We start from the raw sequence: 16,974 nt of genomic DNA on the forward strand, positions 1-16,974 counted from the left end.
ACCATCAGGATGACTGAAACAAGCACTGTGGAGAGCCTTTTTCAGGCATGGAAGATGCCAAGTTTATAAACTATATTATAGGCTCTGGCGAGTCATTCTGACTTTTGTTTTGCCACTGGACTTCACTGATTCTGGAATAATAAGTGAGGCTAATGACTATGCACAACTCTACCATACCCAAATCCTGTTCTTGCAGAACTCTTCTTAGAAAATAAGTGAAAAGCAATAAGACAACTTATTAGGTCTTAAAATCACTCTGCAGTGCTTAGGACTGGTTAGTCTATTCTCTTTGTGTGATTGTGTATGTGTGTGTGTGGGGTACTTGTAGTTAATACCAAATGTTTTTCTTCTAGAATTTCATCTCATTATTTGTATAGCCTATAGCATCTTTTCAAAGTATAAGGAGATATCCTAAGGTTGTTCATTTCCTGATTATTTTTAGTTCTTTTAAGACTTCTCCTTTCTACAGAAGAGTATAAATCTCTGAAGTTCCTCTTGTTTAGAGTTAGAAAACTTTGTTGGACTCACTGAAGTTTAGAAAGTGGCAAAACTACAACCAAATTCCTTTTTCTTGCAAACTTCTCTCTTTTCCAAGTTTGCTAAAATCATTTCCATTTATATCCCTATGTCCTAAGTCAAGACTCAGGGGGGAAAGGGAGAATGTTATTAAGTAGGGAACTAATAGAAGTCATATAAAATCCTAAGGTCTCATCTTAAAGGAAAGGAAAAAGAGGACACTAATAATTTATAGAATAATATGGCTTCTTCAGATAGATTTTTTTCTTTTTCCATTTTCCACTTTTTTGTATGTGTGTTTTTGTGTGTGTGTATGAGGGGGTCTGTTCCTTTCTGATTTTGAAAATTGGTAGAATGAGCTTGTTGGCAAGAGCCTCTTACTCTATTATATTATTTGAAGTTCTCCAAAGAGATATAATACCACAGAAAGAGTTGAAGACAAGAGAGATAGTTTCAGATCCTTCCTATGGTACTTTACAAGGTTTGTCACCATAAGAAGGCACTCTGACACTTGGTTTTCTCTGTAAAAATAGTAATAATACTTGTATTATCAATATTACTGAGTAGTTAAAAGACTTAGAAGACCCACTATTTATCAAGCTCCAGTGCTATACTTGTCATATCCAAGGGAAAGGCCAGATCTCATTACTAAATGTGAGTTTTTTCTGAGGCCAGTGGTTTATCTTTGTGTTTTAAACCGCATAGGGAGAAGAGCTATATCATACATGGCAGGCAGGTGAGGAGAATGGTATGGGAAGCCTGTGGGGGATTTACAAAATGGCAGCCTTTTCTATAGATTGGTGCCTGGAAAGGATCTGGGAAACTTTTTTGCTTTGCACCTATAGGTGACAACTATACATTTCTTTCTTTTCCTGAAGGAGAATGAGAGTAGGAATTGAGGTCGTTGGTCTCTGAAGCTTTTTTAGGTAGGAGTGCCTGGCTTACCTGTAAACCTATATCTTAACCCTCCACTGCTGATTTTCACAAGTAGGAAAGAACTATAATAATGGGGTGGAGGGGAGAATGATTCTGCCTATCTTCTACCTTGCTTGTCTCTTTCCCAAAGTTAATCTCACAAACACACACACACACACACACACACACACACACACACACACACACACACACACACACACACATACAAAAGCTTAAACAATGGTGCCTGATAGAACATGCAGCTTTCCATACTCATTACCTCCAATTCTCTCCCAAGTAGAGGACAGCATATTCCATCATCGTCCCTCCAGGAATATTGTAGTTATTCTGAAGCAAGATGCCATATTGGTCATCATGTCTTTTCTCAATGAAATAAGAGAGCATAGCTGTTAACCCTAAATATCATATGTGTGCGAGGAATGATTTCTGGGTGTTACAAAAGAGTTCTAATAATCACAAAGATTGGGAACCACTGCAAAAGACATTCTCCAAGATCTCACCTTGATCTAACATTCTCTAACTCAATACCCTTTTCTTTAAAGCAAATGATATCATTTCTCTCTGAAACAGGAAAGGAAACATTGAGTCTGGGGCTGTAGTGGAACTGAGCACAAGCTCTCCTCTTTGGATTCTATAGCACTTGAGCCTTAGCTAGAGCTAAGGAAGGCTGGTAAGGAACTATCCATAGCAATGACAAGGGGAAAAGGAGAGGAATGAAGTGGGTTGCTTTCTGCTGGATAGCTTTGGAAAGATGATTATAGAAGAAGGGGAAAATAGTACGTGGGACGGAAAAATAAAAAAAAAATAAAGGGATTAATTGATTAGGTCTATTCCAACTTGAGCATATGTCATATGAAGAAACACTCTCTTAACTTGCTTTCAAAAATTGTGTTGGTTTGTGATGTGGGGATACTGACTCATTTTTCACAAATAAAGGTGATGCACAGCACTCAATTGACATTGGCACCTACAAAGAGATATGTGATGACTGAAAGCTGTATGACCCAACAGAGGTCCTTTTCAAATGCAATTCCTCTCCAGGCTCCAATCCAAGCAAATATTAAACAATCAGGCATCAGGTGGAACAGAAATCCTGCAGAGATACAGGTCTCCATTCTGTAGTGACCCCTGACATTGAATCTTTAAAAGAAAAAGACCCTTTGCCTTCTATCTTAGAATCAATACTACGTATTGGTTCTAAGGCAGAAGAGGGCTAAGGGCTAGGCAATGGGGGTGAAGTGACTTGCACAGGATCACACAGCTAGGAAGTGTCTGAGGCCAGATTTGAACCTAAGATCTTCTGTCTTTGGGCCTTGGTCTCTTATCTATTAAGGCATCTAGAGCCTCCCCTCTTCCATTGTATTTTAATAACTGACTCTCTCATGTCCAGTTATACCCACTGTCAAAGCAGACCACAAAAACCTAAGATTCCTATTGTCCAGCTGCCTGATAATATTGTTACAAAATATTTTGCTTCCTACATCATTCTAAAACAAGTAGTCATGGTTCATACATATGAAAAATACAGATCTCTCAGAAGACCTAAGGTTATATGTTCCATCACGTAAACACAAAGCCCTGAATATCCTACCACATCTTACCAGTAAAAAATCACCTAAACTTAAATGAGTTCTGTGGTTTGCTTTCAGTATTTATAGGAAGCCATTCAATTCAATAAATATTTCTTCTGTATACTTTACATTCATAGCATGATAGAATCTTAGAAATCATCCACTCTTCATCTGGGAAAGCTAGGTAGTACAAAGCATACAATACTAGACCTATATTCAGGAAGATCTTAATTCAAATCCAGTCATAGACACTAACTTGTGACCCTGGGCACTTGCCCTTTTTGCCCCAGTAGCATCATCTGTAAAATGAGCTGGAGATGGAAATGGAAACCTTTCTGCTATCTTTGCCCTCCATCCCAAAAATGAAGTCACCAAAAGTAAGACATGACTGAAATAACTGAGTAATCAATTTGGCATCAAGCTTCCTTATTTAACTGATTTTCCTTCCACTGCTTTAATATTTTAAACTTTTCCCAATCTTCCAATCACCTACCAGTTTTTTTCCATAAGATTGTATATGTAATTTTTAAAATTATAAATTGATATTGGCCCTGGCCACTATATCCTTCAACTTTGTCGAGTCAATCAAGTGTTTTCTGACCAAGATAGTTGATTTTCCACTTGGAAGTGGCTCATTTACACTGGGCAAACTTTATTAGAAATGGAAATAGTGTGTTGATGCTCATACTTTTATCCATTTCCCTGTTATTTTTTTTATAAACAAGTTTGGAGTTGCCTCAGTTGATAGCTAAATCATCTCATTTAAACTTGTATCATTTGGCATTTAAAAAAATCTTTCCTCCACCCCTAAATTCTTTGTGAAAATTTTCTACTTCCTTATTCTATCCAAGATATAGTGTTGCCAAAGATGCTAATATTTCCATGCTCTTATTTAAAAAGTTGTATATATAATCATAGATTAAGAGCTAGATTTCAGAGGTCACCAAATGCAATCACTATATTTCATAGAAAAGAGGAATGATAATGGAAACATCAACAACATGGAAATAGGTTCTGATCAAGGACACATGTCAAACCCAGTGGAATTGCATGTTGGCTACAGAAAGGGGTGGGGCAAGGGGAGGGAGGGAAGAATATGATTCTTGTAACTAAGGAATAATGTTCTAAATTGACTGATTACATTTTTCAAAAAAAAAAAAGAAAAGGAATGAAGCACAGAAAGATTAAGGTCACACAGATATTTAAAACTTGTTGTTCCATTTGAATTCATGCATCCTAAATTGAAGACCAACACTCTATATTATATTGGAATGTTTGTGGAAGATGTTTAAGGAATATATAAAATTATTTTTCCTTAGATAATAAAAGAAAATTAGCAGAAGAAGCACATGCACTCTTCTTCCACTGAATTTCTAATTATTTTTATTTCTCTTTGAATAATTCATTTAGTTTTTTCCTTTTGCTATGGTCCAATTCCTGTAGCACTGCATTCACTCCATGGTCACTAGAAAGAATATCATGAGAATAATACCTATAGTTAAGTGAATGTTTGTAGATGGTGTAAAATTCCTCTGATTCTCAGTGTTCCTTTTTCTCTCTTCAAACAAGTTGGCTACTATTATTGTAGAATTAGAAGGAGCTCTACAGGACCAAGTGCCCTCTTTTGGTTGTCTTTGCTTCATGGATTGCTCTGTCCAAAGAATTCCTCACCAATATGTTATTTTTCTCTCTCGTGATAAGCCTCCCCAGACTGGGAAGGTGTGTCCTAGAAGAATAAATGCAGTTTTTGTTACTGAGAAAACACTAGAGATATTTCCATTGTTGCAGAACTTAACAGAATTTGCCTTTTACTGTCACCGCATTTAAGATTTGAACTAAATTCAAGAAACATATTTTGCATGACTCCTGAGTGCAAGTTATTGTCCTGGGTACTATCGTTACTAAGCTAATCCAATCGCAATAGCAAAATTCCAACAAGGCCACTTCTGCTTTCAAGGGGAGAAATATTTTAAGAGACGTGAACATCATTGCTTTTGGCCAGAAGCCATGGAGAATTATTGTGCATAAATGATGTTATTTCAGCTAGGGAACAGATTTGCCACAGTGACAGTTCTTCAAGAAAGCTTTGAAGAAAGAAAGCTTCTTTTCTTTATGCAATCATGACTTTTTAAAAATTTAACAAGAATTCACTATATGACTGCTATGGGCTATGCTCTAGCTTGGAGTTGGGGATGAATCCATCCCTGCCCTTAAGAAACTCATATTCTGTTGTGGAGAAGAATCAAATACACAGAAAATTAAAATAAAAATGATTGCAAAGTAACTAGAGGGGAGATGAAGAAAGGGATGAACCTTAACTAGAAGAATAGGAAATATTCTTTTAGAAGGTAATATCACATTGGAGCCCTAAGAGTGGCATAGCATTCCCATGCCATGATGAGACATTGGAGTAAGACTAGATCGATGTCATTCCCAGATTATGTGAAACCTTCCCCAGGGACTTAGCTTACCAGTAAGAGAGGAATATGATATTGAGATAGTTTTCTTTTGGCTGAAAACATACACCATCAGCTCTAGGTGATTTTTAAGAACTTTTAAAAATGCTGTTTCTTTGAAAATCCCAAAGTCATTGACACTATTGTATTGACAGCTGTGTGCTGAAGGTTCTTGATGAGAATGAGATGAGGGAGAGATAACTTTATTCTAGTCCATTCCTTTTTGTTCTCTCTTAACCCCCATTGCCTAGCCCTGACCACTCTTTCGCCTTGGAACCAACACACAGTATTGACTCCAAGATAGAGCATAAGGGTTAAAAAAATAAGGAAAGAATGAGTCTACCCAGTAGATAGCCCTGTGTAAAATCAAGAAATTCAGGGTCCAGCATGGAAAACTGAAAGGACAATATGCCTGAGTTGTACAGAAAGAGAGACCCTAGGTGGGTTGTGATGTTTACCACTGGAGGAAGCAACTGTATTATTGAGACCACACATCCACTGTGATAGATTCCTGAAAATTTGTAATTCTGCCACTTAAAGAGTAGAAAACCTGACCCCACCTCTCTCCAAAGTCATGAAATTCGCTATATAACCTTGACAAAGAAACCTTGTAAGAGGAGTAGACTGAAACCCCTTGATATCAAAGTCGGGTTTTTACTTTACCTTCCTAGTTTAGGTTTCTGATGTCCTTAATGAATTCTTGGTGAATTGAACAAAGTTAAAACAATGTTGATTTACATTTATTTCCCATCATTCTTTACTCTACTTCCCTTTGTCTTAGAATCTTCTATTATTCTGAGTTACTAGTGAGAACAGTAAAGATGGGAGAATTACTTAGAGAGAGACATCTCTTCTATATTCACAGACATTCAGACTAGATGTGAAAGGAAGGAAAAAAGACATAATAAGGAAGACTGGGAGGAAAAGTCAGGGTCCCCCCACCTTCTAAGGGAGATAGGTTTTTTATTTTATTAGTAGAGTGAGAGATCCTCAATCCTGGATAATTTATAATTTGTATATGAAATAACAGCATTTTGAAGAGTTCCTGGATGACATTGAAAGAGTAATTAATTTGCCCACATGTTAGTTAATATATCTTAAAGTCAGTCAGGAAATCCAGATTCCCATGACTCTACGGCCTGCCCTCTTCATTATATAGCATTGCGTCTCATGGTAGTGATTTTAGTCATTAAAACGTTTTAAATGACAGATTCCCATTTGTTGGCACATACCCCCTGCAAAGGAATTCATTCTTCTTTTCCTGATGATTAGAATTCATCCTTCACTACCTGCAAGAATCAATCTGCAGTAATCACGCAGTCATCCCCTCAGTCTGTTCGACAAGATGTCACCCCCTCATTGTTTGCTTCAATCAATATTATCTCCAAACAAACTGGAATAATTTTCTTGTTACTAGCTAATCTCAGCATAGACACACACACACACACACACACACACACACACACACACATTGATGAATTCAGTAGCTTCCTAAGATATTAAAGAAACAAATGGCATGATTTACAGAGACAAATATGAATTATTGTTTTTATCACATTGTTTCTGGAGAAGTTTTCAACCTGGGTTCCTTGAGAGCCTGAGGAGAATCTCATCCATTAGCAGGTCTGCATGACTACACAGCAAAACAAGGAGCCAAACTCAAGAGAGAACAATTTCAGTGGTGGGCTAAGGAAGAGTCGTGTTGCGACTAGTACCAGCTTTAGCTTCTTAGAGTTCAGATTAATTTTTAGAGCTTTGTAGGATCTCATAGAGTGTCTAGCCTATCTCAGTGCCATTCTGAGGTAGAAAGGAAATTGAGGACATGTATAATACTTGGGATCTCAGGAGTTAGTAAAGGTCAGGTTTGTTCCTGTGGGCAGATTCATTTCTCTGGGATTAGCCTCATGGGATTGGCCAGGGTAGCGGTAAATCTCTAAGCCAGTGGAAACCTCCTTCACAATAGAATCAGGCTGGCTCATTCTGTTGTTGCCGGTAAGGAAGGGAATAGAATATGACCTGAGCATTCCTATTTACCCAACCCTATATCTTTGTGTCTTTGGCCTGTTCTGGGAAGACGTTTCACCCAAATTCACAGTACTCCATTTTATCATCCCCTTCTACACTTTCATTTCTTAATCAATAGTCACCTCCTCTCCTACACAGTAAGATATGCCTTGTAATAGCAAAAAATAGACAAAGAAACACACTAAGAAATACATGGAATGCAGTGAAATGTAATGGAAAAATTTTAAAATAAAATAAAAACAATTCAGCAAATGTAACTCACACATCAGTAATGTCTGGCAGTATGTGGAATATTCCTCACCAGAGTCTTCCACCTGGGGAAAAAAGAGAAAGAGGTAAATTTCTCCTTATCTCCTCTCATTTCATTAACAAGAGCATATACAGTTGTCACCACTGAAAAAAAGAATCCATCCTAAGTGAAGTGGCAAGACACTGAGGAAAAGACAGAAGCTAGCATGTGTCAGGCAGGTCCACTGCATGCTGGGGTACAGGCTTCCTTTAGACACCCCAACTCCCCAGATTGTTTACCAGGTCAAAATGAACATGAAAGACTCATTTTTCCTTGCATTCCTGCAGGGAACTTTGAGGTCCTCTGGCCTCTTCCTTCTTTCTTGCTGGGCACAGACAGGCACCTCACAGCTTGCTCATGATAAGCATCTATTTTATATCCCAGATAACTGATTATTCTCTATACTGGACAGTCCATGCCCTTTTAACTTTGAGGCATATGTCATAACCACATGACCCATCTATGGTTGTAGAGTCCCAGTAACATGCCAGCATCATCCTTTCTCTACTCCTGTAGGCCTTGTTGTCAAAAGGATATGAAATCCCTCTACCCAATCTTCTTGGGAAGGCAGTGTTCCACCTGCATACTGTCTCCCAGACTTTCATCATGATTTCTCAATGAATAAAATTCTCTTCTTTATTTTTAAGCTAAGTTTTTGAGTCTTGCATTCATGAAAAGGGTAAGCTGTCTTGAACCTGGGGATTTCACCTCAAAGCTCCTCAGACTCGGATAAAGAGAACCAAGGAGCTATCATCAAAGAGGGCTGGAAATAGTAGCACCCTTCAGGATACAGGTCTTGTTTTATATTGCAGTGTGTAAACCCAACATTGTCGGCAACAAAAATGTTATGGAGAAGTGAACCATCATCATCGTCAGCAGAACTTGCTTCCAAAAATTGCCACCAATGGGTAGATCAACCCAAGATCCTCAGGAATCATACTGCCTATCAAACCTCCTTCCAATCTGGCTATTATAGTCATTATCTAGGGAAGCAACCTCTCTTAGCAATTTCCTCTAGAGCTGTTGCAGTCCTCCAAACTCTGCAGCCTTCTGAGCAAACACAGTTACTGAAGAAATGGAAAAGAAAGTTCTCCAAAGCCTAGGTCTGATACTGGAAACTGATATGTTTTATAACAGCAAAGAAGATGAATGACCTTTCTATTTTGCTGCTATCCATATAAATCATGGAGCCTCTCCACCTCCCCTTTAGTGTTTGCCTAATTCTGCTTAATTCACTTTGGATTAATATATCTATGTCCCTTTGCTTCTCTGAATTCCTCATAGCGATCATTCTTGCAGTTGTAATATTCTAAATAATTCCTCTATTAAACTATTTAGCCATGCTCCAAATTAGCCAGTATTTTCTTTTATATTTTTAACTACTACAAAACATCCTGTTATAAATATGTTGGTGTAGAGGTGACCATACCTTCTGCCTTTGATCACTTTGACCCAGATGCCCAGCAGTAGGATCATTGGATCAAAAGTAGTTTTAATCATATTTAGCACAATTCCAAATTGTTTTCAGAGCTGATAGGACAAATCACACATTGAACCTCAGTATAAGAGATTGCTTGACTTTCCATAGCCTCTCCAAAATTGGCTACAGCCAATGTAAATCTCTTCTCATTTCCTTCATGGAAGGTGGAAACATAAGGGGGTCTTTGATTTGCATTTCTCTTCTTATTAATATATTGTGACTTTCATGTGATTGTAAATAATTTAAAGGGCAGCTATGTGGCACAGTGGTCAGAACATCAATTGTGGAGTCAAGAAGACTGGAGTCAAGACATCAACAGTTCAAATCTGTATTCAGACACTTAATAGCTGCAGGACTCAGGGCGAGTCACTCAACCCTGTTTGCTTTGCTTTTCTTCTCTGTGAAATGAGCTAGAGAAAGTAATGGAAAACCCTCTACTATCTTTGCCAAGACATCCCAAATGGGGAGACCAAGAATCAGAAACAACTAAACTGAATAACAACAAACAACAATAGCTAGCATTAATATTGTGCTTTAAGATTTACAAAGACTTTTCATATTTGATCCTCACAAGAACCCAGGAAATAAGTGCTATTTTAATCTCTATTTTACAGATCCAAAAACTGAGACAGAAAGACTTAAAATGACTTGTCCAGGGTCACCCAGTGACTAAGTATCTGAGACCCAATTTGAATTGTGGTCTTCCACATTTCACGCACAGTCTTTTTTATAATAGATTTTTGAGTTTTATTGATCAAGAAATTCTAAATCCAATTACAATAAGGAACAAATTGCCATGGGTTTGATGTTGAAGTCAAATGAATTTTGTAGGACAGATTTCAAAAAAGTGTGAAGTTATGACAATTTTAAAACACACCTTAACCTATTTTTAGGAATGCAAGACATACAATCATAGAATACAAGACATACAATAAAAATACAATTTATTTTCAATACAAGAAAAATTTGTTTTAATTTATTAAAACTAAGACAGGGCTTATTGTATGTATGCCACAACATCTGTGGGCTTTTATTAAGCCTGCAGGCCACTAATACCTCAAGATCATTTTAATTTTCAAATTGCTGCTTGATCATACTATATTGTGAAACTGATTTTTAAGCCTAGTATAATTTCTGCTTATTGAATTTCATCTTACCAGATAAAACCCAATGGTCTTACCTATCAATATCCCATCACTGTCACATGTGGATTCTTCCATGTACCATTTGAGTTATCAAACCCAGTTTTGGGTCTTTGGCAATCTTGACATATATGCCTTTATTAATAATGCCAATTTTTTAAATGGCATGGGATCAAGCATAGATCCCTGGACATTTCACTGAATATCTCCTGTCAAGTTTACTTCTGATCATTAACCTAATCCCTACATATATGCCTCATTGATTTATTTCTATCCATGTCATTAATTTATAAAGCATTTAAATAGATGAGAACAAATATAATAAAATCAAATATTTAGAGGAATTATGGACATAGAACTTATTTTCCATTCATTTCCCATATCCAATCCTATCTAAAGGAAGAAAACTGAAGTCCACATTCCCAATTACTATTTGCACACCTTATGAGCTTATGAGTCTGGGTCACAGGTGAAAATGATCAATGGATGTTCAGAACTGTCTCAGATAAAGTAAAATATTGTAGAAATGTGAAGTGTCCCTCTTAGTTGTAGTTGCATGGGTAAACTCAATGCACAACCCACATAGTATCTTAGTCACATGGATAGATCTCAATTCTTGATTCAATCTTCTCCTTATCTTACTGTCATTTCAAGTGTGGTATAAAATCTGGTTTAGTGTCTTATACTGAGGTAGTTATGTCTGCCTTCTGGTCATGAAAAGTCCAATGTCAGGAAGGCAAGAGAGATACTACACTCAAGGGCCATCATCAACTCCATTTTGACACATACCCTACCACCACCACCAAAAGTCTACTTGAAAAGCATGAATATTGGGAATATCTCTTGCATGGGAACACATCTCCTGTGAAGGAATATTCTTAGATGGATAATTCCACCTCTTAAAGTGATAATAGGACAAAGGATTGTAAAACATATGTTTAATTTTTATGTGAAATTCAAATTGTGAAATTAGCCAAGACATATACTTACTATAATTATGTATACTATATAAATGAGACCTTGCAATTCAAACCAAAATGAGTCTTGTGAGAATATTTAGTATTAGAACTTAAAGAAATGGACCTTTGAAAACCATGGTGCATGATAATACATTCTAAAGTTAACATTATATAGAAATTCAAAGTCATCTAGTCTAAAATCCCAAAATTTCCACTTGAGAACACTATGGGCCACAGGGGAGATATGACTTTTCTAAGTTTACACACCCAGTAGGATCAGACTCTGAACATAGTGCTTCTGACTCTAGATTCACATTCTAATTCACTCTGCCAGCTAATATTGTTGTAGGTGTGGTAGTACTGGTTATGGTTTTACCATGGCATACTGTCTTCTTCAATTTAGAGCATAAAAGAAACAGCATTGCACAGTGGATGGAGGACCAATCTTAGAGTTCTGTACCTTATTTTGAGATCTACTTCCTTTGGGACAATTAAACTCTCTATGAATCAAATGATAAACAATGTAATAGTAAAAATTAGATATACTAAAATGGTCTTGATCATTTACATAATGGTAAGAGTTGTCTCAAGAACAAAATCACAGATAGAGACACCTATGCCTCCCCCAACAAAATAGTATAAAATTGCTTGATGAGAGAGTGTACTTTTTGAACTTTCTGCAAATGAAAGACCTATGGGATTACTGCTGCAATGGAAAGCTTAATAAGACAGCCTAAATGTTCTTGCTAAATTAATGCTGAAGAACCAAAAGAACAATGTACACAGAGACTGATACACTGTGGTAAAATCAAATGCAATGGACTTCTCTACTAGCAGCAATACAATAATCCAGAACTATTTGGAGGGACATATGAGAAAGAATGCTATACACATCCAGAGGATGAATTATGGGAAAAGAAGCACAGAAGAAAAACAACTGCTTGATCACATGGTCAATGGGGCTATGACTTGGAAAGTAGACTCTAAAACATCACCCTAGTGTAACTATTAATTATATTAAAATAGGTCTTGATCAATGACATATGTTAAACCCAGTGGAATTACACATAAGATATGGGAAGGGGCTGGGGGGAGAGGAAGGAAAGAACATGAGTCTTGTAACCATGGAAAAATATCCTAAATCATCTAATTAAATAAAATTTGCAAAAAAAAATAAATAAATGCTGAGCTAAGTAATGATTCCTAAAGCAGGGAGCAAGGAACAAAAGCCAGAAGGGAGTAAAAGAAGTCCAGTGAGATCTGAGCTCCAACTCTGCCTGTAACATCTACTAGTTATAAAGTTATATGTAATTAGGAAAACACTGCCATTTTCGGATCCCGTCATTCTTCATCTGTAAAATGGGGGTAATGATACCCACTGAACTTAACTCATGGGATCATTGATGAGTTTTTTGTTTTGTATGTCATGCATGTTCTTGGCAGAGATATCAAGACAGCATGAATGTTGGTTACTCTGATGGAGTGGATGCTCATCCTCATGGAGCTGCAGGTCCTTTCCAAATTGCAAAGCTGAACCCTCAGTGAAATTGAGTCCCTGACATGATGAACAAGCAGCCTGGTTACAAACTATAAAGGAGTAAATAGAAATGAAAATCATTGTTTGCAACCAGCAAGCATTCAGTCAAGGATCCTTGTTCATTGTTGTTTATAAAGGAGAAAGAGCTGAGTCATTTTATTTGATGAAAAGCATCATGGGAAAATCCCATAACTTGTACCTCATGTTCAAGAGTCATTGTAAATATAAATTCAAGAGGAAAAAATCCCAATTATCCATTTTTTCACTTTGAGGGGGGGAGCAGGATGAGGTGAGGGAAGGGGGTGGAATTGTGATTAAATTGAATTAGGAACACTGAGTTAGGGAGATGTCATTGCTATTGCAGATTAATATCTTAAAAAGTTGACAAGGGTCAATGAGACTTGTCCAGGGTCACATAGGCTATAAACATTAGAGATGGGACATAAGTCATTTCTTTCTGACTATATATCAAGGTGACTAGATAGAGAACTAGCTTTAGAATTACTGTGCTGCTTCTTGAAAAATCACAATTCCAGCTACCTTGGACAGCTGCTGCTTGGTTCCTGCTTACATTGACACTCTATACCACACCCCCATTCCTTGAGAACTGATTAAAGTTCCCAGGGAAGAGTTAATCTCATGTTTTTAAGCACAATCTAATGATCTTTCCAGCCATCAGAACATCTTTCTACTTGGTCATTTTACCTATTAAAACTAAAATCTAGATCAAGCAATTAAGAATGGTGTTCTAAAGTTCAAAAAGAAGAAGAGTTACAGTGTTGTTAATAAAGGAAAAGTAGGGAAGGGTCATTTAGAAAATCACACAATCATGATCCATTGGTTCTGAAGGAACTTCAGAAACCATTCTACCCTATAGATCTTAGAATAAGAACCATCACCTTTCTGTCTGAGAAGTGACTTTCCAGCCTCCACTTGAAGACCTGTTTTGAGGGGCAACTTAAAAACCCTAAGGAACCTCATTCCAAGTTTCACAATAATCAATAGGAAACTGTCCTGATACTAGCCTAAATTTAAATTTACAGTGTTTATCCATTGCTCCTGGTTCTCCCCCTCTGATACAAAGTAGAATTCTATTTGCTCTTCTATATAATAGCTCTTCAGAGACTTGTAAACAGGCATTATTCAGTACAACATCTTTTCTTCAAAATGATCATGTTTCTTCATAAACCTATTAGGAATGCTTATTCCATGTCTATTCTTTGACACATATGAATTCACTCACCAGGCAATGCAAAAATTTTGATTTGCCTTCTGAATAATCAGAGTTATTGTGATCTAAATTATTATATCTATTATGATGCTATCGTTATTTAATCACATTCTAGATCTTTAATTTTTACAATTCATAAAAGTAAATCTATAACTCTAAATTCAAATGCTATTTATTAAAGTTTTTGACACTTTAATTAATGGAGTAGAATAGAGAAAACATGGTGTAGTGAGAAGACATCATGAGTTTATGTTCCAGCTGTTAACATTAAATTTATGGATCGCCCTCACACCAATTAACCTCTTTGATCTAAAGGGTATATATTGAACAGGGAAGACAGCATCAAAAATCCCATTGGATCCTCAACTAGAAAATGAGAATGACCATAAAAAACTATGCCCTATGTACTTCATAGATTTTTGCTGGAAAAGCAAGTTTTAAATTTCTCTTACAAATGTGAACTATAATAGAAAGGTTTTTTTTTTTAATAATTGCTAGTATTCTTCTTCATAGAATAAGTAATACATTTTATGGAAATGAATAAGGAAACCTATATTTAAAGTTATTTATTATGAAAAGAAATGAATCCCACTTAAGCTTTTGGAGAAGGAGTGCAGTGCATTCCATTTTCATGAATTTCATTGCGTTAACCACCTCTTTATATTAGCCTGGAAAAGAAGTCTCAATATCTTTCAGCTTTGGGGTCTTTTAAATGAATTGAAATGTGTTATTTTTAAACTGATTCAGTCAGTATGTATCATTTAACAGTTTAAAATAATTAGTAATGAAGTTCTATTCCTCCTGGATTGAATTAACTATGACCACACTGAACCTCTCTAGGGATTTTAATGGTATCTCCGCTCAAATTAAGGTCTCATATTGTTAGGTTTCTTACAAGGATTCTGGTTTCAGACATTCTTTTCATTTTAATGATCTGAGCATTTCCCACATGTCATTTAAATTGATAAAGCCTTATTAAAAACATATCAATCAAGGTTTCCTTTGGGAACACAATTGCTGGGCTTTGATGTGCATTTCTCTGCATGATTTTTAAAAATATAATATAAGGAATCTATTTTTCAATCAATTTTAATCTTAGAGGACATAGAAGTAGATGCTTCCTATTACAAACATCTTTGTTTTCCAAATAAAATAATTCAACCTTATCAAATTAGAAATGTTGAATAACCTGGAAATGATTTGAGTAAATTTTCAAAAGCTTAATAAAGAGCTATACATATTTAAGCCCTTTTCATTATCCCAAAACAGTTTTTTCTTCTATACTCCCATGAGAAATAAAACAAAACAACAATCCTAAAACTCTTCAAATTCTGAGAATATGTTGGTTATTTGAACTTGAACAAAACTAAATGTTATCACCCCCCCAGCATTGCTCTAAGACCAAAATTATTATTAAGTTGTTAAACTGATATGATGTGAAGAATTCTCAAAACAAGATTTCAGTGATTAACTTCTCATTATAGAATCCTATCACAACTCAAACAAAACAGAAGTATTGTTCCCTAGGTCTTAATTCCATTCTCCATCCCTCCAGGTCTATTATATTTCTATTCAATCTTTAATGTCTAGAGGCAATTCCTTCTACTCCCAGATGTTAATTTTATGGAAAATAGAGGGAAGGGTTTTTTCCCCCATTTTATCTCTGTTTAATAAAAGAATTTAGTTCCAAGTAACCCACTGCTCTGCATGGAGATCCCACCTTGGGAGAGCTCCCTGTGTCACCATTGTCTCAGTCATGTCATGGTTAATAGGACAGAAGGTCTTTGAGGACTGGGACTTCTTCCCTTTTTGTCTCTTTATCCCCATCAGTTAGTGGCAGAGAGTAAATGCTTAATATATGTGTTTTGAGGGGTCATCTGGGTTGCTCAGTAGATTGAGAATCAGGACTAGGGCAGGGAAGTTCTATGTTCAAATCTGGCCTCAAAAACTTCATTGGTATATGACCCTGGGCAAGTTGCTTAACCCTTATTGCCTAGCTCTTACTGTTCTCCCTTGGAATCAATACGTTGTATTGTATTGATTCTAGGATGGAAGGTAAGAGTTTAACATACATATAGCAAATATGTTTATTGATAGAATAAAGGAACAATATATGTACACATAGATATGTATGTAGATATGCTATTGCTGTTGTTCTTGTTCAGTCCTTTCAGTTGTGGCCAACTCTTCACAACCACTTTTGAGGTGTCCTTGCCAAAGGTACTTGATTAGTATGTCATTTCCTTCACCAGTTCATTTTTTAATGGTAGGATTTGGGGTGAGGGAAAAACAAGAGGAAAACATATAAATAAATTCTGGTTTATTGTTTGGGAAGGGTAGGAAGGAATAAGGATTTAGGCATAAATTTATTCTTATACTTTAAAAGATTATAACTAATGAACCTATATTACTAAGCTAAAAAAATTAACTTCCCAAATATCCCAATCTCACATCAGGAGTCCAAATCAAATAGGGCCAGGATCTTAAGTTAGTAGATATCCAAGTAAGTCCCGAGATCTTCTCCCTGATGCTGCCAGCATTCAGATCCAGAAAACCTCCTTCCTCTGTTGATCACAGGGAAAATCCTCTTCAAGCCTTAATTTCAACTTCTTCAGGAGAGAAGAAGTCAGTTGGGAAGATGGAATCTTCACCTAGATCCCTCAGGCTCCCATGTGACCCTTGATCATATGCTCCTGTCAGTCATTCCCTAAGGTTTGCATCTCTTAGTTTTTTGCAACAGTTTTTGCAAACTGCAAACCTTTTCACCATTTATCACATTTTACAGATGAAGAACTGAAGCAAATATGGTTAAGTAAAAGGTCCAGATTTGCA

The 16,974-nt window shown here is 36.3% G+C and overlaps 1 long non-coding RNA gene across 1 annotated transcript; it reads right to left on the reverse strand.

The window, feature by feature from the left end:
- Positions 1 to 665: 665 nt before the first annotated feature.
- LOC103097630 (uncharacterized) lies at positions 666 to 16,764 on the reverse strand. Its single transcript, XR_472152.3, has 3 exons — positions 16,594 to 16,764; positions 7,767 to 7,818; positions 666 to 4,749 (listed from the first exon to the last, which is right to left on the reverse strand). It is a non-coding gene; the product is annotated as an uncharacterized LOC103097630 (long non-coding RNA).
- Positions 16,765 to 16,974: the final 210 nt, after the last annotated feature.

Source organism: Monodelphis domestica, chromosome 8 (assembly GCF_027887165.1).
Source record: "Monodelphis domestica isolate mMonDom1 chromosome 8, mMonDom1.pri, whole genome shotgun sequence".
NCBI classification, from domain to species: Eukaryota; Metazoa; Chordata; class Mammalia; order Didelphimorphia; family Didelphidae; genus Monodelphis; species Monodelphis domestica.